At 44.1% G+C, this 25,691-nt stretch overlaps 1 protein-coding gene and 1 non-coding gene across 6 annotated transcripts in view; both read right to left on the reverse strand.

Moving 5' to 3' along the window:
* The window catches only part of LOC126247424 (parathyroid hormone/parathyroid hormone-related peptide receptor-like), an 841,770-nt gene that overhangs the window by 611,122 nt on the left and 204,957 nt on the right, over positions 1-25,691 (reverse strand). The gene's annotated exons all lie outside the window — the stretch shown is intronic.
* Trnat-ugu (transfer RNA threonine (anticodon UGU)) lies at positions 13,835-13,908 on the reverse strand. Its single transcript has one exon. It is a non-coding gene; the product is annotated as a tRNA-Thr (tRNA).

The raw sequence follows: 25,691 nt of genomic DNA on the forward strand, positions 1-25,691 counted from the left end.
ATTTTTTACTGTATGTGCATCTGCACGCCATTTCCGGAACACTTGTAATTCATTTTGACGAGTAAATAAATTTCTGGTTTTAAGCATCACAAAAATATCCAGGTTGGAGAAAAAGAAACACAATGATGTCAGGGAGAGTAGGAGAAGTAGAATCAAGAAGTTTCCATTGCTTGGAAATGCACCACTGTGGAACTAGGGCCATTAAACGACGGCGAATGATGGACGAGTGTGCATTAAACTAAGTTGTCCTTCAATTAGTAAAAATAGTCAAGATCGCAGAATACCTCATTTGTTACCATGGCCGTTTTCGGCACATTTAATTGGCCATCTTCAGATTATGAGCACCATTTGGCTGGAGCTGGCGGCGTGGAAAACGGCTGCGTGTTATTACAGCGGTGACTGCAGTCTTGGCTGTTTTTACTAATTCCTCATCAACAACAGATTACTTTTATATCCTTACCATATTATTTGAAATTATAACATGTCCTTGCTAATACATGTTATGCTAAAGATGACAGTGAGTAGTTAAAGTAGCTAAAGATTTTCATATTGACTGTAGAGGAAAACTTTACATTTATACCCAGGGTTGGTTACCTTAGGCGTATATTTACTGTGATTTTCACTGGATATACAATTTTGGTAAACATTTTTGGAAAACAGTGATCAATATATTATTATATTTTGACTAAACTTTAGTCTTGATCACACCATTTATGTTTCAATCACATAGGTAACCGGTTTCGATTATTTTCACATAACCATCATCAGACCCATGGCTCCCTTAGGATGGTAGGCGGAGCACTCCTCAGCTGCTACAAAGTCAACTGATCCCTAGACTTACACACTACTTAAGCTAATTTAACGCTGAGGACAACACTCACACCCATGCCCGAGGGAGGACTCGAACCTCCGGCGGGAGGGCCCGTGCGATTAGTGACATGGCGCGTCCAACCGCGAGCCTCTAATTTGTAAAGATAATAAGGTGTGCGGTAGTAGGATGGTCGACATGTGGTACTGAAGGCTGCAATGTTATTAATGATGAAACCTGAAGGCCACAGGCCTTAATTTTTGCTAATGCACAGAGGACATAAATAAACTTTTAGTACTGCAGATCAGTAAGCAGCAACACACTCAAACGATTCTGTTTACCCGACAACGCGCTCTACCCCGGTTGTCTGTCGTTTAATGGCCAGAGCTCTCCATAGCAGGGCGTATCCAGACCGTGGTTATCTAGGAAATTATGCTCGATTCGGCGTCCATCAGGCTGATCTAATCTCATTGTTACGTTGTTTTTCTTCACAGTGAATATATCGAGCGAGGTGACTCAGTAGTTAACACACTGGCCTCGCATTCGCGAGGACGGCGGTTCAAATCTCCGTCTGACCCCTCAATTTAGGTCTACCGCGATCTCCCAAAATCACTCCAAGAAAATGCTAGGATGGTTCCTTTGACAGGCAAGGCCGATTTGTTTCAACACCCTCAAAACATTCTGAGTTTCTGCTCAGTCTCAAACGATCTCGAAGTCGATGGGACGCTAAACCGAAACCAAGTGCGAGGCGATTTTATCCGCAGAAGCGATGATGTGGTCTCCTAGGCTAGACGTTAGTTAGATTATGTCGTGGTGAGGCAGAGACTCCGAATTGAGATACTGCATTGTAAGGTGTTGGGAGGAGTAGATAAAGACATAGATTTTGTAATGATGAATAGTAGGCTGAATTTAAGAAACTAGCCAGGAAGAAACATTGCGAAAAGGAATGAAATACGGAGGCGCTAAGGAATCAAGAGATGCACTTGCATTCCTATGAGTCTATAGATACTGTGATAATGAATAGCTCAGAAGATAGCTGAAGAGGGACGAACATGTTCAACAAGGACAGTCACAAAAGCTGGAAAGCAATACGTAGGTACAAGGAAGGTAACTGTGAAGGAACTAAGCGTAACAGAAGTAATATTTCAGCTGAACGACGAAAGACGAGAGCTCAAAAATGTTCAGGGCATTTCAGGAGTACCAAAACTCAGCACAAGTCACTTAGGAAAGAAACACATAGGAAGTGCAGGGACGCTAAAGTGAAATGTCTACATCAAAAAAGTGAAGAAATCAAAAATAAATGATTATCAGAAGCACTGATTATCATGCAGAAGAGACAATGTGAGCAGCAAAAACTTAACATTGGAGTTGGGAATCACGAAGCAGACGAAGTTAAGGTATTTTGCCATTTTGTCAGCAAAACGGACGGAGCAAGGGGGACACAAAAAGCAGGTTAACAAAGGCAAAAAGGGCATTCCTGGCCGAGAGGAGGCTACTGTTATCTGAGGAAGAAATTTGTGATAATGTACGTCTGCAGCGAATCGTTGTATAAGAGTGAAACATGGACTGTGGGAAACCTGGAACAGAAGAGAATCGAAGCAGATGAGATGTGGTGCTACCGAAGAATGCAGAAAATTAGATGGAATGATAAGGCAAGGAACGAGGAGGTTCTCTGAATAATCAGCGGAGGAATGTTGGTTGGTTGTTTGACTTCCGGGGAGGGGACCAAACAGCGATGTCATCGATCTCACCGTTCAGTAAAGGATGGGGAAGGAAGTCGGCCGTGCACTTCCAATAGAACCATCCCGGCATGTGCCTGAATCGATTTAGGAAAATTACGGAAAACCTAAATCAGTATGGTGGATCGCAGGTTTGAACCGTCATCCTCCCGGCTGCGAGTGCATTGTGGTAACCACTGCGCCCCCTCGCTCGGTGGGAGGAAAGGAATATATGGAATGAAGGGACGGAATGGTAGGGCATGTGTTACAACACCAGGGAATAACTGCCGTGGTATTAGAAGGGAGCTGTGGAGTATAAAAACTGTAGGGGAAGACAGAGATTGTGAACAATAACTATAAAAAAGACGACGGCGTAAATTGCCTAGGTAGCCAACTGAAGGAATGCGCAATACCAAATGTACACTACTGGCCATTAAAATTGCTACACCAAGAAGAAATGCAGATGATAAACAGGTATTCATTGGAGAAATATATTATACTAAAACTGACATGTGATTACACTTTCACGCAATTTGGGTGCATAGATCCTGAGAAATCAGTACGCTTGATACGCCTGGGCATTGAGTCAAACAGAGCTAGGATGACGTATACAGGTACAGCTGCCCATGCAGCTTCAACACGATACCACAGTTCATCAACAGTAGTGACTGCCGTATTGTGACGACCCAGTTGCTCGGACTCCATTGACCATACGTTTTCAGTTGGTGAGAGATCTGGAGAAGGTGCTGGCCAGGGCAGCAGTCGAAAATTTTCTGTATCCAGAAAGGCCCGTACACGACGTGCAACATGCGGTCGTGTATTATCCTGCTGAAATGTAGGGTTTCGCAGGGGTCGAATGAAGGGTAGAGACACAGGTCGTAACACATCTGAAATTTAACGTCCACTGTTCAAAGTGCCGTCAATGCGAACAAGAGGTGACCGAGACGTGTAACCAATGGCATCCCATACCATCACGCCGGGTGATACGCCAGTATGGCGATGACGAATACACGCTTCCAATGTGCGTTCACCGCGATGTCGCCAAACACGGATGCGACCATTATGATGCTGTATACAGAACCTGGATTCATCCGAAAAAATGACGTTTTGCCATTCGTGCACCCAGGTTCATCGTTGAGTACACCATCGCAGGCGCTCCTGTCTGTGATGTAGCGTCAAGGGTAACCGCAGCCATGGTCTCCAAGCTGATAGTCCATGCTGCTGCAAACGTCGTCTCACTGTTCGTGCAGATGGTTGTTGTCTGGCAAACGTCCCCATCTGTTGACTCAGTGATCGAGACGTGGCTGCACGATCCGTTACAGCCATGCGGATAAGATGCCTGGCATCTCGACAGCTATTAATACGAGGCCGTTGGGATTCAGCACAGCGTTCCGTATTACCCTCCTAAACCCACCGATTCCATATTCTGCTAACAGTCATTGGATCTCGACCAACGCGAGCAGCAATATCGCCATACGATAAACCGCAATCGCGATAGTCTACAATCCAACCTTTATCAAAGTCGGAAACGTGATGGTACGCATTTCTCCTCCTCACACGAGGCATCACAACAACGTTTCACCAGGCAACGCCGGTCAACTGCTGTTTGTGTATGAGAAATCGGTTGGAAACTTTCCTCATGTCAGCACGTTGTAGGTGTCGCCACCGGCGCCAGCCTTGTGTGAATGCTCTGAAAAGCTAATCATTTGCATATCACAGCATCGTCTTCCTGTTGGTTAAATTTCGCGGCTGTAGCACGTAATCGTCGTGGTTTAGTAATTTTAATGGCCAGTAGTGTATTGTGCTGAGTACCAGAGCAAAAGCCAGTCACTTTCTTCCTTTATGCACAGCAGACTAATTAATTCTGTCGGTGCTTCCCGTTGTAGCGCTACGGTGTCAGCTGCCGTTCTTGCGGTCACGATAGCAGCTGACCACACGGAGAAAACTGAGTCTAACGCTCTGGGCCTCAGCGGCTCTCCCGGAAACCGCAGACCGCGTAAACTGGGTCCCACTCGTATTTGATAAATACGGCCGTAGACCCGCTCAAAAGAATCTGCAGTCCACACTTTCAAGTGGTGTCGGAGCGAAGAACTTGGCTCTTGAACGTCTTTCTGCATATCGAATGGCCACTGCTGTTCTGCTCTCACATTATAAGCAGTGGTGTGTTCAGGTCTTAGCAAACGCAGACATCGCCTGCAGTGGACACAGAGTTGTAATTAATGTACCAAATACAGCCGTAGGTGGCGTATTATCTGATTTATTTGACCGGTTTCACTCATCAGATGCGGGCTTCCTCAGATGAATGGTCTGGTGGCAACCATAAACAAAATGGTGAGTAGCACATGCAAACCCCTCTTTGTAACACAAACTGGGAGAGACTTCCAAAAAAAGTACAACGAACACATTAACGCCTACCACACAAACAAGTTTACTAAATCAGCAGTAGCCACGCACATTCAGGACACTGTCAACCCATTCCAGGGTATCGCGAATGATCTTCGTATATTACATAAAACGGAGAAGTAACACTAAATGGACTTGTACGAAGAACTAGAAATTTTCATTCATGGCACATTACACTGATAACAGGTTGATAAATGATAAGTTAGAAAGTAACAGTGTAAATTTCTTCAAAGATTTTGCTGGCCTCAGTGGCCGTGCGGTTCTAGGCGCTGCAGTCTGGAACCGAGCGACCTCTACGATCGCAGGTTCGAATCCTGCCTCGGGCATGTATGTGTGTGATGTCCTTAGGTTAGTTAGGTTTAATTAGTTCTACGTTCTAGGCGACTGATGACCTCAGAAGTTAAGTCCCATAGTGCTCAGAGCCATTTGAACCATTTTGAGCCATTCAAAGATTTTTTTCTCCGATGTGGAATATTTAAATTAAAAGATTTAACTGAAAAATGATATCTTAACGACGTTGAATTATCGAGGAGTAGCAAATAGGCCTAATCATAGTGTTTAATATCTGCGATGACGTACATCTGCTTATATAAAAATATGGCATTTACGTTGTTTGTGTTATCGCAGCAAAAGTAATAAGTTTTTCTTACCAGTTCGGAATGTAAGCATTTGAAATTGACAATGTTCGGTCATGGAGTGATGCTCGTTACAGTGCTCTGTGCGCCAGACATTAAACTTTCAACAAAAATGTAAGTACAGACCAGAATGAAATGATTCAAGCATGTGGGGAGCTGAATAGAAATATGGAACTGCCAAAACACAACACATTAGAGTGCCCAGAACAGTGTAGGAAAACCGATGGCTCTCAAAACGGCTTCCAGTCATCTCGGAATGGATACCATTCTTCCTGGAGAACAGTGAAGATGTCAGTTAATACTGATGGTGGTGGGCAGCGATCATGCGCCCATCTTTCTAAAGTATACCATAAAGATCAATGATACTGAGATCTGGTGACTGTTGTGACCAGGGGAGATGCTACAATTCATCCTAGAGCTCACAAAACCAGTATTCGAGGATGCTAACTGTGTGAACAGAGGACAGGGGTCCTATCGCCTTGGAACAAACATTGAACCAGAGGATGGGTCTGATCAGCCACATTGCTCACATTTTCCTTGGCAGTAACGCGACCTTGCACAAAAACCACAGAGCCCAAGGAATACCACAATCTTTTTCTTTTGCTTGTGCCTTATTGCGCGGTTTCGTAAGGTCAGCATGGTTAGGACAGCTTGGGCAAGGTTAGTGTTAAGGGGTGGGCAGATGCCCTTCCTGCCACACGCTATAGCCCTCACGACGGAATTAGTGTACCCCAGCTGTCTGCATCTAGTGTAATCCATGGAAGAGTGTGAACGTGTTCAGACGTCTGCGAGTCGTGTAATTGAGGCGGGACGTGGGGACCAGCCCCATATTCAACTAGGGGGATGTGGAAAACCGCCTAAAAACCACAACCAGGCTGGGTGGCACACTCTCCCTCGTCAGCAATCCTTCGGGCGGATTCGATCCGGCGCCGGCGCACCTACGCGAGTCGAGCATTGGCGCTCCCGGCTAACCTGGAGGATCCAAGGAATACCACAATATGTCAGCCCCAAACCATCACAACCCCCCCCCCTGTCTCCCCTCCGATATTTCACTCTTGGGACACAAAATCGGCCAGCAGTTGGAAAGGGAGTGCAACAAGACGTATCCAGGTAATACTCTACCATTGCTCCATAGTCCTGGTTTTATGGCTTCGGCACCATTTTGTCCTTTTATAGGTATTTGTACCACTGATGAATTGTTTTGTAATTCCATTCGCCACATGACTCCCACATAGTGTAGTTGCTTATTTTCGTCACAATCCTCTTCAATGAGCGTCCGTCACGTCACTCAAGACGTGCACTCGTCCACGTTGTGACATATTGGATGCTGTTTTTCCGCTTTCCCTGTGTACTTTAGAAACCTCCTGAAACATTAAAGACTTCGGCTACCATGGTTACGGAAGTATACACCGTAGGAGCATCAACAATTTTCCCAAGTTAGAATTTGCTTAGTGTGGTGTCACCGCCAGACACCACACTTGCTAGGTGGTAGCCTTTAAATCGGCCGCGGTCCGTTAGTATGCGTCGGACCCGCGTGTCGCCACTATCAGTGATTGCAGACCGAGCGCCGCCACACGGCAGGTCTAGAGAGACTTCCTAGCACTCGCCCCAGTTGTACAGCCGACTTTGCTAGCGATGGTTCACTGACAAATTACGCTCTCATTTGCCGAGACGATAGTTAGCATAGCCTTCTGCTACGTCATTTGCTACGACCTAGCAAGGCGCCATTACCAGTCACTATTGATGCTGTAAAACATGTACCGTCAAGAGCGGTGTTCACCAATTATGGATTAGAGTTAAGTATTCCAGCAGCTACGTACGTTTTTGGCTATTCTCATTTCCGTGTCCTGTTCCAGACCTCGCGCCAGCCTGTGTGAGCTTAAACGCGTGCCTTTCGGCTTCCTCATAGTGGATTGGCTGTCTTACCAATCCACAACACTTAGATTCGCTATAATGCTCTCACAGCTAAACATAAAACTGTTCTGACCATGACTGAAATTTGCAAAACATTAACGACATGGCACAGGTGCCGTTCGTGGTCAAATACAGCAGCACAACCTGGAGGCTTGGCTACCATCTGTATTTATGTTCAAGCATGCACTGTGTTTTCACATCTTTGTCCAATGCCTGCAAAACTCACTACATAAAATGGAATAAATCAGTCATCCTGTACATGGTTAAATTTCTATACTCAATCTCAGTTGCACACCCAACAAAAGAACCTCTACACGTAACTGCAGTGCAACTGATGGCAGCATGCCGCCGAAATAAATCGTGTTAACAAATTGGTTCAAATGGCTCTGAGCACTGTGGGACTTAATATCTATGGTCATCGGTCCCCTACAACTTAGACTACTTAAACCTAACTAACCTAAGGACATCACACAACACCCAGTCATCACGAGGCAGAGAAAATCCCTGACCCCGCCGGGAATCGTGTTAATATACACTCCTGGAAATTGAAATAAGAACACCGTGAATTCATTGTCCCAGGAAGGGGAAACTTTATTGACACATTCCTGGGGTCAGATACATCACATGATCACACTGACAGAACCACAGGCACATAGACACAGGCAACAGAGCATGCACAATGTCGGCACTAGTACAGTGTATATCCACCTTTCGTAGCAATGCAGGCTGCTATTCTCCCATGGAGACGATCGTAGAGATGCTGGATGTAGTCCTGTGGAACGGCTTGCCATGCCATTTCCACCTGGCGCCTCAATTGGACCAGCGTTCGTGCTGGACGTGCAGACCGCGTGAGACGACGCTTCATCCAGTCCCAAACATGCTCAATGGGGGACAGATCCGGAGATCTTGCTGGCCAGGGTAGTTGACTTACACCTTCTAGAGCATGTTGGGTGGCACGGGATACATGCGGACGTGCATTGTCCTGTTGGAACAGCAAGTTCCCTTGCCGGTCTAGGAATGGTAGAACGTTGGGTTCGATGACGGTTTGGATGTACCGTGCACTATTCAGTGTCCCCTCGACGATCACCAGTGGTGTACGGCCAGTGTAGGAGATCGCTCCCCACACCATGATGCCGGGTGTTGGCCCTGTGTGCCTCGGTCGTATGCAGTCCTGATTGTGGCGCTCACCTGCACGGCGCCAAACACGCATACGACCATCATTGGCACCAAGGCAGAAGCGACTCTCATCGCTGAAGACGACACGTCTCCATTCGTCCCTCCATTCACGCCTGTCGCGACACCACTGGAGGCGGGCTGCACGAAGTTGGGGCGTGAGCGGAAGACGGCCTAACGGTGTGCGGGACCGTATCCCAGCTTCATGGAGACGGTTGCGAATGGTCCTCGCCGATACCCCAGGAGCAACAGTGTCCCTAATTTGCTGGGAAGTGGCGGTGCGGTCCCCTACGGCACTGCGTAGGATCCTACGGTCTTGGCGTGCATCCGTGCGTCGCTGCGGTCCGGTCCCAGGTCGACGGGCACGTGCACCTTCCGCCGACCACTGGCGACAACATCGATGTACTGTGGAGACCTCACGCCCCACGTGTTGAGCAATTCGGCGGTACGTCCACCCGGCCTCCCGCATGCCCACTATACGCCCTCGCTCAAAGTCCGTCAACTGCACATACGGTTCACGTCCACGCTGTCGCGGCATGCTACCAGTGTTAAAGACTGCGATGGAGCTCCGTATGCCACGGCAAACTGGCTGACACTGACGGCGGCGGTGCACAAATGCTGCGCAGCTAGCGCCATTCGACGGCCAACACCGCGGTACCTGGTGTGTCCGCTGTGCCGTGCGTGTGATCATTGCTTGTACAGCCCTCTCGCAGTGTCCGGAGCAAGTATGGTGGGTCTGACACACCGGTGTCAATGTGTTCTTTTTTCCATTTCCAGGAGTGTATATTTGTAATATGTGACTGTAGTGGTAAAATATATTTCATAAACATGTTATAGGTTTAAACCTCTGCTTGTCACTATCGTCAACACAGCTGTCATGAACACAGCTGCGCCAAAAGAAGAAAATCCAAACCACACTGGCTTGTATCGACGGCGGCGCCAGGCAGTGCTTTAAGCATCTGGCGTGCCGCCACTAGGGCAACGAATACTCGCATCTAATGAGGGAAACTTGCCAAATTAATCAAATAATACACGACTTCCGGCGGTTTATCTGCACGTGTATCAAAGTCGACATTATTTAGATTATTTGCTTGATTTAGTGATAGAGTAATCAGTCTACATTTACAAACGAAACAAACAAATATTAATTTAATCCAAATCTATGCTCCAACAGCAGACAAAGAACAAGAAGAAATAGGAAAATTTTATGAAGAATTAACACAAGCAATAGGAACCTCAAAAAGCAGAGACATTATTATCATCATGGGAGATTTTAATGCCAAAATAGGTGAAGGAAGTGAAGGTGATCTTATTGGACCTTTTGGTTTAGGAACAAGAAATGAAAGAGGAGATTTGCTGTCACAATTTTGCCAGGAAAACAATCTGTCTATTACAAACACATTTTTTAAACTCCCTAAACGAAGACTTTATACTTGGAAATCACCAAGAGACTGTAATGAAGAAGTTTGCAGAAATCAAATTGATTTCATACTTATAAACAAGAGGTACAAAAATTCTATTCATGGTGTGAAAACATATCCGGGAGCTGATATATTTTCTGATCATAACCTTTTAGTAGCAAAGTTCCATGTGAAACTGAAAGCCATACAAAAGAAACAAAAGAAGGACTATATAAATACAACTATTCTAAGAGACCCCTTGACTAAACAAAAGACTTCTGAAGAGATTAATAAGGAATTAGTTAGGATAAAGAATAATCAAACAGAAGATATTGATGGCAAATGGGAACTTATAAAAGACACATTAAATAATGCATGTAAAAACATAATGGTGACCAAACACGACAACATGAAAAAGAAGTGGATGACAGAGAAGATATTACAATTGATGGAACAAAGAAGAATACTTAAAAATAGAGATGAAAGTGAGTATAAAAGATTACATGCAGAAATACGAAAAGAAACACGGCGAGCAAAAGAAGAATGGTACAAGGAACAATGCTCTGAAATTGAGAGTTATGAAACAAGACATGATAGTTTCAACTTACACAAAAAAGTTAAAGATTTAGCTGGACTTAATAAAAAGAAAAGTACAAGTTTATTGTTAGATAAAAATGACAAAATAATTCCTGATGTTAAAGGTAAACTGGACAGGTGGACAGAATATGTCAAAGAACTATTTGAAGACACAAGAAAAGATCAAAAATTTTATGATAACATGATTGGAGAACGAGGACCAAGCATATCGAAAGAAGAAATATTACATGTTATCAACAAATCGAAGACAGGAAAAGCCCCTGGACTGGATAAGATACCAAATGACATCCTGAAACTCATAGGAATAGACCATATAGATATATTTGTACAATTGTTTAATGATATCTATAATACGGGAATTATTCCTAGGGATTGGTTGACATCTACCTTTGTTACATTACCCAAAAAGGCTAATGCCAAAACTTGTAATGATCACCGTACAATAAGCTTAATGAGTCACACCTTAAAGATATTTCTAAAAGTTATACACCAACGAATATACAAAAAAGTAGAAGAAGGTATAAGTGAAACACAATTCGGTTTTAGAAGTTCCCTCGGTACAAGAGAAGCATTGTTTGCTTTTAACATATTAGCGCAACGATGTATGGAGGTTAACCAGCCACTATATGTGTGCTTTCTGGATTATAATAAAGCATTTGACAAAGTTCGTCATGATCATCTCATAGAATTGTTAGAAAAGAAAACACTTGATAAGAAAGACATCCGCATTATATACAACCTCTACTACAATCAAACCGCAACCGTGAAGGTAGAAAATGAATTATCGAATGATATAGAAATAAAGAGGGGTGTGAGACAAGGTTGCGTTCTCTCACCCTTATTGTTTAATATGTATTCAGAAGACATAATCCAGGCAGCTCTATCAGATGAAATAGCTGGCATTAAAGTGAATGGGCTAAACATTAACAATGTTAGGTTTGCTGATGACACTGTACTACTAGCTGGAAACCTCAAAGATCTACAATTACTTCTTGACAAAGTCGCAGAAAAAAGTGAAGAATTTGGCTTGACTCCTAACGTAAGCAAGACTAAGTTCATGGTGATATCTAAAACACACCAACAAGAAAATCTTACAAGCAATAGGGAAAGAGTCGATCAAGTACGTAAATTTAAATATCTCGGAACAATTGTAAATGAGGAGATTGAAAGCTCAGAAGAAATTAAATCGAGAATAGGACAGGCCAGAAGTATCTTTAATAAGATGAAAAATGCATTCTGTTCGAGAGACATTTGTTTAAACACAAAAATGAGGTTGCTAAGATGCTATGTATTCTCAAATTTATTATACGGAATGGAAGCGTGGACATTGAAAAAGAAGGACATGAACAGTTTAGAAGCTTTTGAACTGTGGGCATATAGAAGAATACTTAGAATTAGTTGGGTGTCGAGGATTACTAATCAAGATGTCCTAAGAAGAATGGGAAAGGAAAAAGAATTAATTAAAACTATTAAAGTACGGAAGCTACAATATTTAGGCCATGTTATTAGGGGAGTAAATTACAAAATATTGCGAATAATACTAGAAGGGAAAATTTGTGGGAAGAGAACGAGGGGTAGAAGACGGACATCCTGGATTGACAATCTAAAAAATTGGTACAACTGTTCAACGTCAGAACTCCTTAGATCGGCCAAATCAAGATCAGAAATTGCCATGATGACAGCCAACCTTCTTAGAGGAGACGGCACATGAAGAAGAAGTGTAATACACCTGGCACTCAGACATCTGAGCGCAACTGTGAATACCCTCGCTTAAGTTACTGCCGCCACTGCAACTCCCCGGATCTAGATATGGCTGGTCATGCAGGCATATTACGAGCTGTACGGGTAGTAAAATCAGAAGGAGTGAGAAAGGAAAAGCATAGCCGAGAAAGATGGAAAAGAAATGGAGATAACAATTTATTAACAATCGCTAGAAGCGTGTGAAACTAAATGTCGTTTCTGAACTCTTGCACCGACAGGGAAAGTGCGTGACCTAGAACGTTCTCTCGGAATGGCATAGAGTTTATATTTTTTCGTTATGTTTCCGTCTTTACTGCTACCATCAGCTATCTCAGCCAAAGAGCCTTGTGCCTGAACACATGCGTGGGGTAGACTTTTATGGCAATCCGGGTTGAGCTGGTATTAGCTGACGTCACTGGTCTGGCAGACAGACAGACCCTTAGACGGACACAGGTGGACACTCCGTTTCTGGACGCCGCCCCGAATAGACTGACCGCTACCTGCTGTCGGCCTGCCGCTGCTTGCTGGACGTGGTAACGAGTATGAATGCTTTACACATCGCGACCTTCAGTACTTTGGAATAGATTTAAGGAACATAAAAATAGTTTAGATGAATTGGTAATTACAGCGAACCAGTTGCAAAATATTGTTTGTGAAACCTTGTCCGTGACTTCGACAGTTTTAAAACTGTCTTCCTCAGAAGGTATTCTACGTAGAATCACATAACATCTATATCCAATGTGGGAGTCGTTGATTTTGTCTCGTAAATGTCGGTATCATCCACTTAATCACAATTTAAAATACATGATTTGAAAGTATTAGCTCTCTTCTGCAGAGCTTTGTCTTACACATGCACATGAACAGACAGAACCAATTACTGCCACATAGATTGTAGGTAATATGTATAGTACTTTCTGTAGAAGACAGTTTTAAAACTGTCGAAACCAAGGTAAAGGTTTAATAAACGCATATTTTGCTCTGGTTGGCCTGTTATTTCCAATACATCGAAGCTCTTGGATGCACAGTTGCCTTTCAGAATAAGAATATAAGAACATGATTCATTTGAGGTCAGATCCATGCTTGCTAGCCATCTCATGATAGCCACAAAGACTTTAATATTAAACTGCGTAAGTTCTTTTCGGTCTGTAAATTGATTTCATACGAAAATTTATCGTGATAATTATTTCGTCGAGTCAGATTTCCAGTATAAGCAATGATGTGATTTGGTCTATTTAAATAGTGACTCCAGCTGAGACGTAACGGCAACTGAGCTAACTGATAGCTCCTGCAATGCATGTGTTCAAAAAGTTGCTCTTTATTTACTAGAAGATAAGGACAGATACCATCGGTGACCACGCAGCTCGTTAGAATGAAATTGCAATGAAATGAACACCCTTAGCTGCTTTCAGGCGTTGACATACGTCAACGGGGACAGATGAAAATGTGTGCCCCGACCGGGACTCGAACCCGGGACCTCCTGCTTACATGGCAGACGCTCTATCCATCTGAGCCACCGAGGACACAGAGGATAGCGCGACTGCAGGGATTTATCTCTGGCACGCCTCCCGCGAAACCCACATTCTCAGCGTATTGTCCCGCTCTACATTCGTAGTGCCCCTGCACATTATGCTCATGTCCGAAAGAACAGATACCTTCTTAGTAAATATATAGTTAAGGCTCACCGGCCAGTTGACCATCTTCTTCTTCTGTGCGAATGCACAAACAGTGCCCGAACTCTTACGGAAAAAAAAATGTATGGATGGAGCGTCTGCCATGTAAGCAGGAGATCCCGGGTTCGAGTCCCGGTCGGGACACAGATTTTCATCTGTCCCCGTTGACATATGTCAACGCCTGTAAGCAGCTAAGGGTGTTCATTACATTGTAAGTTGCTCTTTATTCCTAGAATTTTAGACACACTTCTTGTAAAGATTTCCGTCAAATATGTGTGATGATGTATTAGGATTGGTTTTTGTTCCTTGCCACGTGATAGCTGGCGACAAATACGTTTAAAAGAAGCACGCATTGAATCTATATATAAATGAAGCTCTTCAGTCACTTATGTGCCTTCTTTGTTTAGATATAGAACTTGCACTGAAATATATTTTTGACCCACTTTAACCAACGATTACATACTTATCGTTTACTACTGAAAAACTGAATATCTTAGCGTGTTTCACTTTGAGTCATTCGCACGCAAAACAGCACATCTTACCGCAAAAGACATTTGAATGATCTCCTATTCAAGGTCTAAGAGAAATTTTGATAACTTCAAGAAACATGTCAGCGAGCGCAGGTATTATCAGCAAGGGGACAGCGAACGTTAGAAATTAAAATTCAAGACAGCCACGCGAGTCGTATGTAACTTTTTCTTTATTTTAACATGTTCCATTCGACCAGCGAGTATCTCCAGAATTTGGGAAATACAATTTGTTACACCACAACACAATAAAATAAATTCACTCGTTCAAATTACAACGTGATGTATTACATCACGCAACCATGGACCACACGTTACACATGTCGGGCTGCGTATGGCGCCGCCGTCATATATACACTCCTGGAAATTGAAATAAGAACACCGTGAATTCATTGTCCCAGGAAGGGGAAACTTTATTGACACATTCCTGGGGTCAGATACATCACATGATCACACTGACAGAACCACAGGCACATAGACACAGGCAACAGAGCATGCACAATGTCGGCACTAGTACAGTGTATATCCACCTTTCGCAGCAATGCAGGCTGCTATTCTCCCATGGAGACGATCGTAGAGATGCTGGATGTAGTCCTGTGGAACGGCTTGCCATGCCATTTCCACCTGGCGCCTCAGTTGGACCAGCGTTCGTGCTGGACGTGCAGACCGCGTGAGACGACGCTTCATCCAGTCCCAAACATGCTCAATGGGGGACAGATCCGGAGATCTTGCTGGCCAGGGTAGTTGACTTACACCTTCTAGAGCACGTTGGGTGGCACGGGATACATGCGGACGTGCATTGTCCTGTTGGAACAGCAAGTTCCATGGCCGGTCTAGGAATGGTAGAACGATGGGTTCGATGACGGTTTGGATGTACCGTGCACTATTCAGTGCCCCCTCGACGATCACCAGTGGTGTACGGCCAGTGTAGGAGATCGCTCCCCACACCATGATGCCGGGTGTTGGCTCTGTGTGCCTCGGTCGTATGCAGTCCTGATTGTGGCGCTCACCTGCACGGCGCCAAACACGCATACGACCATCATTGGCACCAAGGCAGAAGCGACTCTCATCGCTGAAGACGACACGTCTCCATTCGTCCCTCCATTCACGCCTGTCGCGACACCACTGGAGGCGGGCTGCACGATGTTGGGGCGTGAGCGGAAGACGGCCTAACGGTGTGCGGGACCGTAGCCCAGCTTCATGGAGACGGTTGCGAATGGTCCTCGCCGATACCCCAGGAGCAACAGTGTCCCTAATTTGCTGGGAAGTGGCGGTGCGGTCCCCTACGGCACTGCGTAGGATCCTACGGTCTTGGCGTGCATCCGTGCGTCGCTGCGGTCCGGTCCCAGGTCGACGGGCACGTGCACCTTCCGCCGACCACTGGCGACAACATCGATGTACTGTGGAGACCTCACGCCCCACGTGTTGAGCAATTCGGCGGTACGTCCACCCGGCCTCCCGCATGCCCACTACACGCCCTCGCTCAAAGTCCGTCAACTGCACATACGGTTCACGTCCACGCTGTCGCGGCAAGCTACCAGTGTTAAAGACTGCGATGGAGCTCCGTATGCCACGGTAAACTGGCTGACACTGACGGCGGCGGTGCACAAATGCTGCGCAGCTAGCGCCATTCGACGGCCAACACCGCGGTTCCTGGTGTGTCCGCTGTGCCGTGCGTGTGATCATTGCTTGTACAGCCCTCTCGCAGTGTCCGGAGCAAGTATGGTGGGTCTGACAAACCGGTGTCAATGTGTTCTTTTTCCCATTTCCAGGAGTGTAAATCGGAGTAAGTTGCTTGCGTACGGTTAACGTGGATTCTCTCGTCGGATACATTCTAAGATTAAATAGCAAGATGTGTAATTTCTTTTTGAGCGAGTCAAAGCCCTTTCGATATGAGCTTTGGTTGAACAGTACGAGCATCTGATTAAAGCCATCTGAGTAAGGCCACTTTTTCACTTTCATCAGCACATCTGCAATGAAGAAGTCCAATATCTAACGCGAAAATTACTTTTTAACCCGTCTTTTCTTGGTATTTTACTTTGGTACAGGAAGTTAATTGTGTAACACAGAGTGAAGTCTGTTGATGAAATGACGATCGGGTAACTTGTAGTTTTTCAAACTGAAGTGTCACAACGTCCACGATCCTTCTAATGTGTGGCTCCCATTGCCTAACGAAGTGTACACCAAGAGCTTGCCAATACATTCTTGTCTTCTATGTGTTTTTGTTCATATTATCTTGATGTTTTATTTCTTTGCGTTACTAAGCCTACTGTCTTAGACCTGAATAAGTGATCTTTCAAAAGACGCGCAGTGTTGCAAGAGAACAATGCATAGTACTGCCTTTAGGATGAGCGATTTACTGTATATTCTAAGCACATCTTCGTTCGGTTCTGTGCGTTTGAGATAACGCACTTCTCTTGTGAGAGTAGAAGCGTGGGTTTTCCGTCAGGTTATTTGCTATTGTTTGGTCTTGAACCGTTCTTAATTTCTTTAAGCTATCTAAAGTGCACTTAGACCCAGATACGCTGGGGCGGGGGGTCAACTTAGAAGAATTCATCACCACCGTCTGACGAGATGTAGACGATAAGAACGATATGGAATTTCACACTTTTCCGGACCACTGAGGGTATATATTACTACAAGCAGTTTTTCATAAACTTTACACAATTCGTTGTGAAGGCGTCAGCACTTATACTGGTCAGTCCACAAGTACGATTTCCGAACGCTGCACGAACTGCCGACTATACATTAAATATTGTGATTTCGACAAATCTTCTGTTGCAGAGCATAGCCTCATTAACTAGAAATACGAATATGTTTGATGAAACGAATATCTTATCGCATGCATCTACCTACTGAGATTCGAACATCAATGTCGCCTTTTTGAGATCAGGTTGAACAGCAACAGCTTTGATCAGGACAGCGGCCATAGCCTTACTGGTGCACACAAACGGCCGCCCGATACTGGAGAGCAACGGGGAAGCAAGCTGAGTAATCCATTATCCAACGATATCAGTGCTGCAGTCGATGCTACTCCGTCACAGACATCGACATAATCTCTGGTAGCATGTGGCAAATCCGTCTCTTCGTGAGGTCTCCTTCGGGCAACTAAGTAAGGCTTACAACATACATCTACATGGATACTCTGCAAATCACACTTAAGTGTCTTCACAATAAATCTATTATTCCAATCTCGAACAGCGCGCGGAAAAAACGAACACTTATATCTTTCCGTGAAAGCTTTGATCTCCCTTATTTTATTATAATGATCGTTTCTTCCTATGTAGGTCAGTGTCAACAAAATATTTTCGCATTCGAAGGACAAAACTAACGATCGAAATTTCGTGAGTAGCTTCCGCTGCAACGACAAACGTCTTTGTTTTAGTGATGTACGCCCCAAATCCTGTATTATGTCAGTGACACTTTCTCCCCTATTTAGCGACAATACAAACCGCGCTGCTCTTCTTTGAACTTTCTCGATGTACTCCTGGTAAGGATCCCAGACCGCGTAGCAATACTCCAAAAGAGAACAGACAAGAGTAGTGCAGGCAGTCTCTTAAGTAGATCTGTTATATTTTCTAAGTGTTCTGCCAATAAAACGCAGTCTTTGGTTTGCCTTTCTCACAACTCTTGCTGCGTGCTCTTTCCAATTTAAGTTGTTCGTAATTATAGCTCCTACATATTTAGTTGAACTTTGGATTTGGCTTATTTACTGTGTAACCGTAGTTTGAGGGATTCCTTTTAGCGCTCATGTGGATAACCTCACAGTTTTGCTTACTTAAGTTCAAATGATAATTTTATCACCATGCAGATATCTTTTCTAAATCTTTGGCAATTTGTTTTGTCTTCTGATGACTTTATTAGACGATAAACGACAGTGTCATCTGCCAACAACCTATGACAGCTGTTCAGATTGTCCCCTAAATCGTTTATATAAGTAAGGAACAGCAGAGAGCCTACAGGACTACCTTGGGGAACGCCAGAAGTCACTTCTGTTTTACTCGAAAGCTGTTGTTTATGGTCGAATGAATCATGTGAAAAGGTTTCCGAAATGATTATGCCCGCACGACGGGAGTTAACAGACCTCGAACACGGAATAGTAGTTGGAGCTAGACGCATGGACACTCCTTTCCGAAAATCGTTAGGGAATTCAGTATCCTGCGATCCACACTATCATGAGTGTACTGGGAACACCACATTTCGGGCATTACTTCTCATCACCGACAACGAAGTGACCGACGGTCTTCATTTAATGACCGGTAGCAGCGGCGTCTGTGTAGATAGTCAGTACTAACAGACAAACAACACTACTTGAAATAACAGCAGAAATCAATGTGGGACGTACGACTAATATATCCATTAGGACACTGACGAAATGTTAAGTTAATGCGGTATGCCAGCAGACGACCGACGCGAATGTCTTCGCTAACAACACAATATCTTCTGGGCTTACGACCACAGCGGTTGGATCCTATACGACTGGTCAGTTGAGTCCCGTTTTCATTGGTACGAACTGATGGTAGGGTTCGAATGTGGCGCAGACCCCACGAAGCCATGCAATTAAGTTGTCAGCAAGGCATTGTGCGAGGTTGTGGTGACCCCACAATTCCGTAGGCTGTGTTTACTTCGAATGGACTAAGTCCTCTGGACCTTCGGCTGCTTGGAGACTATTTGCAGTGATTCATGGACATCCAGTTGCCAAACAACAACGATGAAATTTGTATGATTGACAATACACCACATCACTGAGTCACAGTTGTTCGTGACTGGTTTGAAGAACAGTCGGCACAGTTCGAGCGAATGATTTGGCCGCCCACATTACTCGACAAGAATCCTATCGAACACTTATAAGACATAACCTAGAGGTGAGTTCGTGCACAGAATTCTGCAACGGCAACTCTTTCGCAATTATGGAAGGCTATAGAGGCAGCTCGGTACAACACTTCTGCGGTGGACATCCAACGACTTGGGTCCATGCCACGTGGAGTTGCTGCACTACGCCGAGCAAAAGGAGGTGCTCAGTACTTACGTATTTAGAACTTCGTCTTTAGGCCACGAGTGGCCTACCGGGACCATCCGACCGCCGTGTCGGGATAGGAGGGGCGTGGGGTCAGCACACCGCTCTCCCAGTCGTTATGATGGTATTCTTGGCCGAAGCCGCTACTATTCGGTCGAGTAGCTCCTCCATTGGCATCACGAGGCTGAGTGCACGCCGAAAAATGGCAACAGCGCATGGTGGCCTGGATGGTCACCCATCCAAGCGCCGACCACGCCCGGCTGCGCTTAACTTCGGTGATCTACCGGGAACCGGTGTATCCACTGCGACAAGGCCGTTGTCTTAGTATCTACATATAGCCTAAGAAATACAGCACCATACAGCTAACAGAAAATTATTGCCGATGATGACTGAGACAGTCGTCTTAAGCTTCAAATGACATACAAGTATGAAGTGGCAAGAAAACTTTAAAAATTTTTTTGCAAAACTAGCAAAGAAACTTGGCGTTCCCCAGGTATTTATTTATACCTGTACGTCCACGCCAGTATCATGGAGAGTCCGGTCTTTTTCTTAATATTTATGAAGTATCTCCTGAAGTATCTGTCCATGCCTCGGGCATGGATATGTCTGATGTGCTTAGGTTAGTTAGGTTTAAGTAGTTTCAAGTTCTAGGGGACTGATGACCTCAGAAGTTAAGTCTCATAGTGCTCAGAGTCATTTGAACCATATGTGTCGTACAAACATATAACATTGTAGGTGCAGTCAGCGGCATATGTGGATACTGCATGGGGAAATTTATTGTGAATAGAGTTAGTATCAAAGAAGTAATAAATTTAAATGTAATGCATGATGTGGTAATTTTTCAAACATCTCTTTGATTATGACGTCGTATCTCTTGAACTACCTGTCGTACTGTGATACAATTTTGCAGTTACATTCAGTGCTATACGTGCATACTCTCTAAAAATGTATTGCGAATGCAGTTAATATTAAAGAAGTAATAACTTATAACGTCAAGCCTCATGCAGTACTTTTACTGCCTGAGCAGCGAAAAGTAGTAAACGATGAACTTTTTTTCTTTTCATCATTTTGTAGGGATTGTCAGTGAGGAAAAAATTCGTTAAGGTTTTAAATTACGTATAAAGTTTGTTGCAACTTGGAAACTGGAAATTAGTGGTAAGTTCTGTGGGACCAAACTGCTGAGGTCATCTGACCCTATGCTTACACAGTACTTAATCTAACTTAAACTAACTTACGGTATGGACAACACACACGCACCCATGCCCAACGGAGGACACCGACGTGAGGAGCCGCGCGAACCGTGGCAAGGCGGCCCAAGACCGCGGCTACCCCGCGCGGCTTGTTGCAAATCACCAAGTGCTCTCATTCTCAAGCAATGGGTGAATAAAATCTTGGAATTCACACCTCTTGAGCTCGTCTTCTTTTTCAGCTTCATACCCACCCTTTTGATAGTTCTTACCAAATAGCGATTGTTATCTGACAGAAAGTGGTATGTGCACCAAGTTAGGTTGAACCGGTCCAGTGGTTTAGACAGAGCTGTGGATCATCCATACACGTGCTTATACACACACACACACACATACCTCTATTTTTATATTATGTATGGACTCTATAGAGTTTATCGGGTAAATACGTAATAATTCAAACCTTAGCATAACAAAAAATGGATGGATATTTTCGAACCCAGAATTCTAGTACGTTACAGTAAATGATGACGGTCGAAGTAGAGAGGATATAAAATGTAGACAGGCAATGGCAAGGAAAGCGTTTCTGAAGAAGAGAAATTTGTTAACATCGAATATAAATTTAAGTGTTAGGAAGTCGTTTGTGAAAGTATTTGTATGGAGTGTAGCCATGTATGGAAGTGTAACGTGGACGATAAATAGTTTGGACAAGAAGAGAATAGAAGCCTTCGAAATGTGGTGCTACAGAAGAATGCTAAAGATTAGATGGGTAGATCACACAACTAATGATGAGGTATGGAATAGAATTGGAGAGAAGAGAAATCTGTGGCACAACTTGAGAAGAAGAAGAGATCGGTTGGTAGGGCACATTCTGAGGCATCAAGGCAGCACCAATTTAGTATTGGAGGGCAGCGTGGAGGGTAAAAATCGTAGAGGGAGACCAAGAGATGAATACACTAAACAGATTCAGAAGGATGTATGTTGCAGTATGTGCTGGGAGATGAAGAAACTTACACAGGATTGAGCAGCATGGAGAGCTGCATCAACCCAGTCTCTGGACTGACGACCACAACAATAACCGTAAATGACTGTCAATCGCCGCAAGAGGGTTTTCTGTCATACTTTCCACGACAGGTGGTGTACAAGGTAATAATGGAACTTCAGTTCATCTGCTGTCGGCTATTTACTGAACTGACAGCGTCACCTTGCCCTCAGCGAGATTAGGGAGCCTCCGGAACGGGCGCTCATTGGCCGGTGTCGGGTGTTGGCGGGGCGTCTGTTGCGACAGGTCGGCAGGCAGCGAGCCAGCGCGGCACCGGGAAGCCCCTGCCTGCCGTCGCGACAATCGATAACAGTCGGTCGACGCGCCTGTGCGGCTTCCGGACCGCGGAAGCGCAGCCACCTACAGCTGTCAGCCGCTGGTACCGCAGGCGGCTCGAGAGCCGACAATCTCATTATGCCCAATGAATGTACATTAACCTCTCTTCTACAATTACTGTCAAACGGATAAGAAATCTGGAGTTCGTTGAAAATCACTGCAAATGAACAGAGAAGGGAGTCAATACATTTATAGGTTTCATCCGGAAGTAGCAGTTTTACAGCTGTGCTATTAGTCTTTTTATTTTGTAAGTTTACATTTCTTTTCTTTTTTGGCGAATAATTTCAGATAGCAGACCAATCGCCAAAAACTGATAAGAAAAAGTTATACATAAACAGTGTGTGTCTGCATAAAGATACAAATTTTGGTAAATTACATTAAGGTATCAGATAGATTATATAATGGTAAGATACAGATTTAGGAACCAGGTTTTAAACTGCAAAACATTTCGAGGGGCAGATGTGGACTCTGACCTCAATCTATTAGTTATGAACTGTAGATTAAAATTGAAGAAACTGCAAAAAGGTGGGAATTTAAGGAGATGGGACCTGGATAAACGGACTAAACCAGAGGTTGTACAGAGTTTCAAGGACAGCAAAAGGGAACAGTTGACAGGAATGGTGCAAAGAAATACAGTAGAAGAAGAATGGGTAGCTTTGAGGGATGAAGTAGTGAAGGCAGCAGAGGAACAAGTCGGTAAAAAGACGAGGGCTAGTAGAAATCCCTGGGTAGCAGAAGATATATTGAATTTAATTGATGAAAGGAGAAAATATAAAAATGCAGTAAATGAAGCAGGCAAAAAGGAATACAAACGTCTCAAAAATGAGATTGACAGGAAGTGCAAAATGGCTAAGCAGGGATGGCTAGAGAACAAATGTAAGGATGTAGAGGCTCATCTCACTAGGGGTAAGATAGATATTGCGTATAGGAAAATTAAAGAGACCTTTGGAGAAAAGAGAACGACTTGTATGAATATCAAGAGCTCAGATGGAAACCCAGTTCTAATAAAGAAGGGAAAGCAGAAAGGTGGAAGGAGTATATAGAGGGTCCATAAAAGGGCGAGGTACTTGAGGACAATGTTATGGAAATGGAAGAGGATGTAGATGAAGATGAAATGGGAGATACGATACCGCGTGAAGAGTTTGACAGAGCACTGAAAGACTTGAGTCGAACCAAGGCCCCCCGGAGTAGACAACATTCCATTAGAACTACTGACGGCCTTGGGAGAGCCAGTCCTGACAAAACTCTACCATCTGGTGAGCACGATGTATGAGACAGGCGAAATACCCTCAGACTTCAAGAAGAATATAATAATTCCAATCCCAAAGGAAGCAGGTGTTGACAGATGTGAAAATTACCGAACTATCAGTTTAATAAGTCACAGCTGCAAAATACTAACGCAAATTCTTTACAGACGAACGGAAAAACTGATAGAAGCCGACCTTGGGGAAGATCAGTTTGGATTCCGTAGAAATGTTGGAACACGTGAGGCAATACTGAGCCTACGACTTATCTTAGAAGAAATATTAAGGAAAGGCAAACCTATGTTTCTAGCATTTGTAGACTTAGAGAAAGCTTTTGACAATGTTGATTGGAATACTCTCTTTCAAATTCTGAAGGTGGCAGGGGTAAAATACAGGGAGCGAAAGGCTATTTACAATTTGTACAGAAAGCAGATGGCAGTTATAAGAGTCGAGGGATGTGAAAGGGAAGCAGTGGTTGGCAAGGGAGTGAGTCAGGGTTGTAGCCTCTCCCCGATGTTATTCAATCTGTATATTGAGCAAGCAATAAAGGAAACAAAAGAAAAGTATGGAGTAGGAATTAAAATCCATGGAGAAGAAATAAAAACTTTGATGTTCGCCGATGACATTGTAATTCTGTCAGAGACAGCAAAGGACTTGGAAGAGCAGTTGAACGGAATGGACAGTGCCTTGAAAGGAGGGTATAAGATGAACATCAACAAAAGCAAAACTAGGATAATGGAATGTAGTCGATTTAAGTCGGGTGATGCTGAGGGAATTAGATTAGGAAATTTGACACTTAAAGTAGTAAAGGAGTTTTGCTATTTGGGGAGCAAAATAACTGATGATGGTCGAAGTAGAGAGGATATAAAACGTAGACTGGCAATGGCAAGGAAAGCGTTTCTGAAGAAGAAAAATTTGTTAACATCGAGTGTAGATTTAAGTGTCAGGAAGTCGTTTCTGAAACTATTTGTATGGAGTGTAGCCATGTATGGAAGTGAAACGTGGACGATAAATAGTTTGGACAAGAAGAGAATAGAAGCTTTCGAAATGTGGTGCTACAGAAGAGTGCTGAAGATTAGATGGGTAGATCACGTAACTAATGAGGAGGTATTGAATAGAATTGGGGAGAAGAGGAGTTTGTGGCACAACTTGACTAGAAGAAGGGATCGGTTGGTAGGACATGTTCTGAGACATCGAGGGATCACCAATTTAGTATTGGAGGGCAGCGTGGAGGGTAAAAATCGTAGAGGGAGACCAAGAGATGAATACACTAAGCAGATTCAGAAGGATGTAGGCTGCAGTAGGTACTGGGAGATGAAGAAGCTTGCACAGGATAGAGTAGCATGGAGAGCTGCATCAAACCAGTCTCAGGACTGAAGACCACAACAACAATAACAACAACAGCACTATGTAGCCATTACTGTATGCAGTACACAATGGGACCTTGTCATTTTTCACTCTCTAAGGAGTGGAGGGGACTATTTGAAAGCCAGAGCTTTCTGCAGAGTGATTTTGATAAATGGAGACTAACTGCAGCAACCATTCCCTGAGTGCGGTTAATGTTGTTCTTGCTGTGGTCTTCAGCCCAAAGATTTGTTTTATGCAGCACTCCACGCTACTCTACCTCGTTCAAGCCTCTTCATCTCCAGACAACTACTGCAACCCCCATCTTCCTGAATCTGCTTACTGTATTCATCTCTTGGTCTCTCTCTACGATTTTTACCCACCACCCTTCCCTCCAGTGCTAAATTCGTGATCCCTTGGTGTTTTAAAACGTCTTCTATCCACGAATCCCTTATTCTAGTCATGTTGCGCCACAAATTTCTTTTCTCATCAATTCCATTTAGTACCTCCTCATTATGTACGTGATCTACCTAACCAATCTTCAGCATTCTTCTGTAGTACCATATTTCAAAGACTTCTCTCATTTTCTTTTCTAAAACGTTCATCGTCCTTGTATCACTTCCATACATGGCTACATTCCAGACAAATAACTTCAAGAAAGATTTCCCAACACTTGAACCTATATTGGGTGGTCACAAACTTCTCTTCTTTACAAATCCTTTTCTTACCATTGCCGTTGTACATTTTATGCCCGCAGCTCGTGGTCGTGCGGTAGCGTTCTCGCTTCCCACGCCCGGGTTCCCGGGTTCGATTCCCGGCGGGGTCAGGGATTTTCTCTGCCTCGTGATGACTGTGTGTTGTGTGATGTCCTTAGCTTAGTAAGGTTTAAGTATTTCTAAGTTCTAGGGGACTGATGACCTCAGCAGTTAAGTCCCATAG

The sequence above is a fragment of the Schistocerca nitens genome, chromosome 1 (assembly GCF_023898315.1).
Source record: "Schistocerca nitens isolate TAMUIC-IGC-003100 chromosome 1, iqSchNite1.1, whole genome shotgun sequence".
Lineage (NCBI taxonomy): Eukaryota > Metazoa > Arthropoda > Insecta > Orthoptera > Acrididae > Schistocerca > Schistocerca nitens.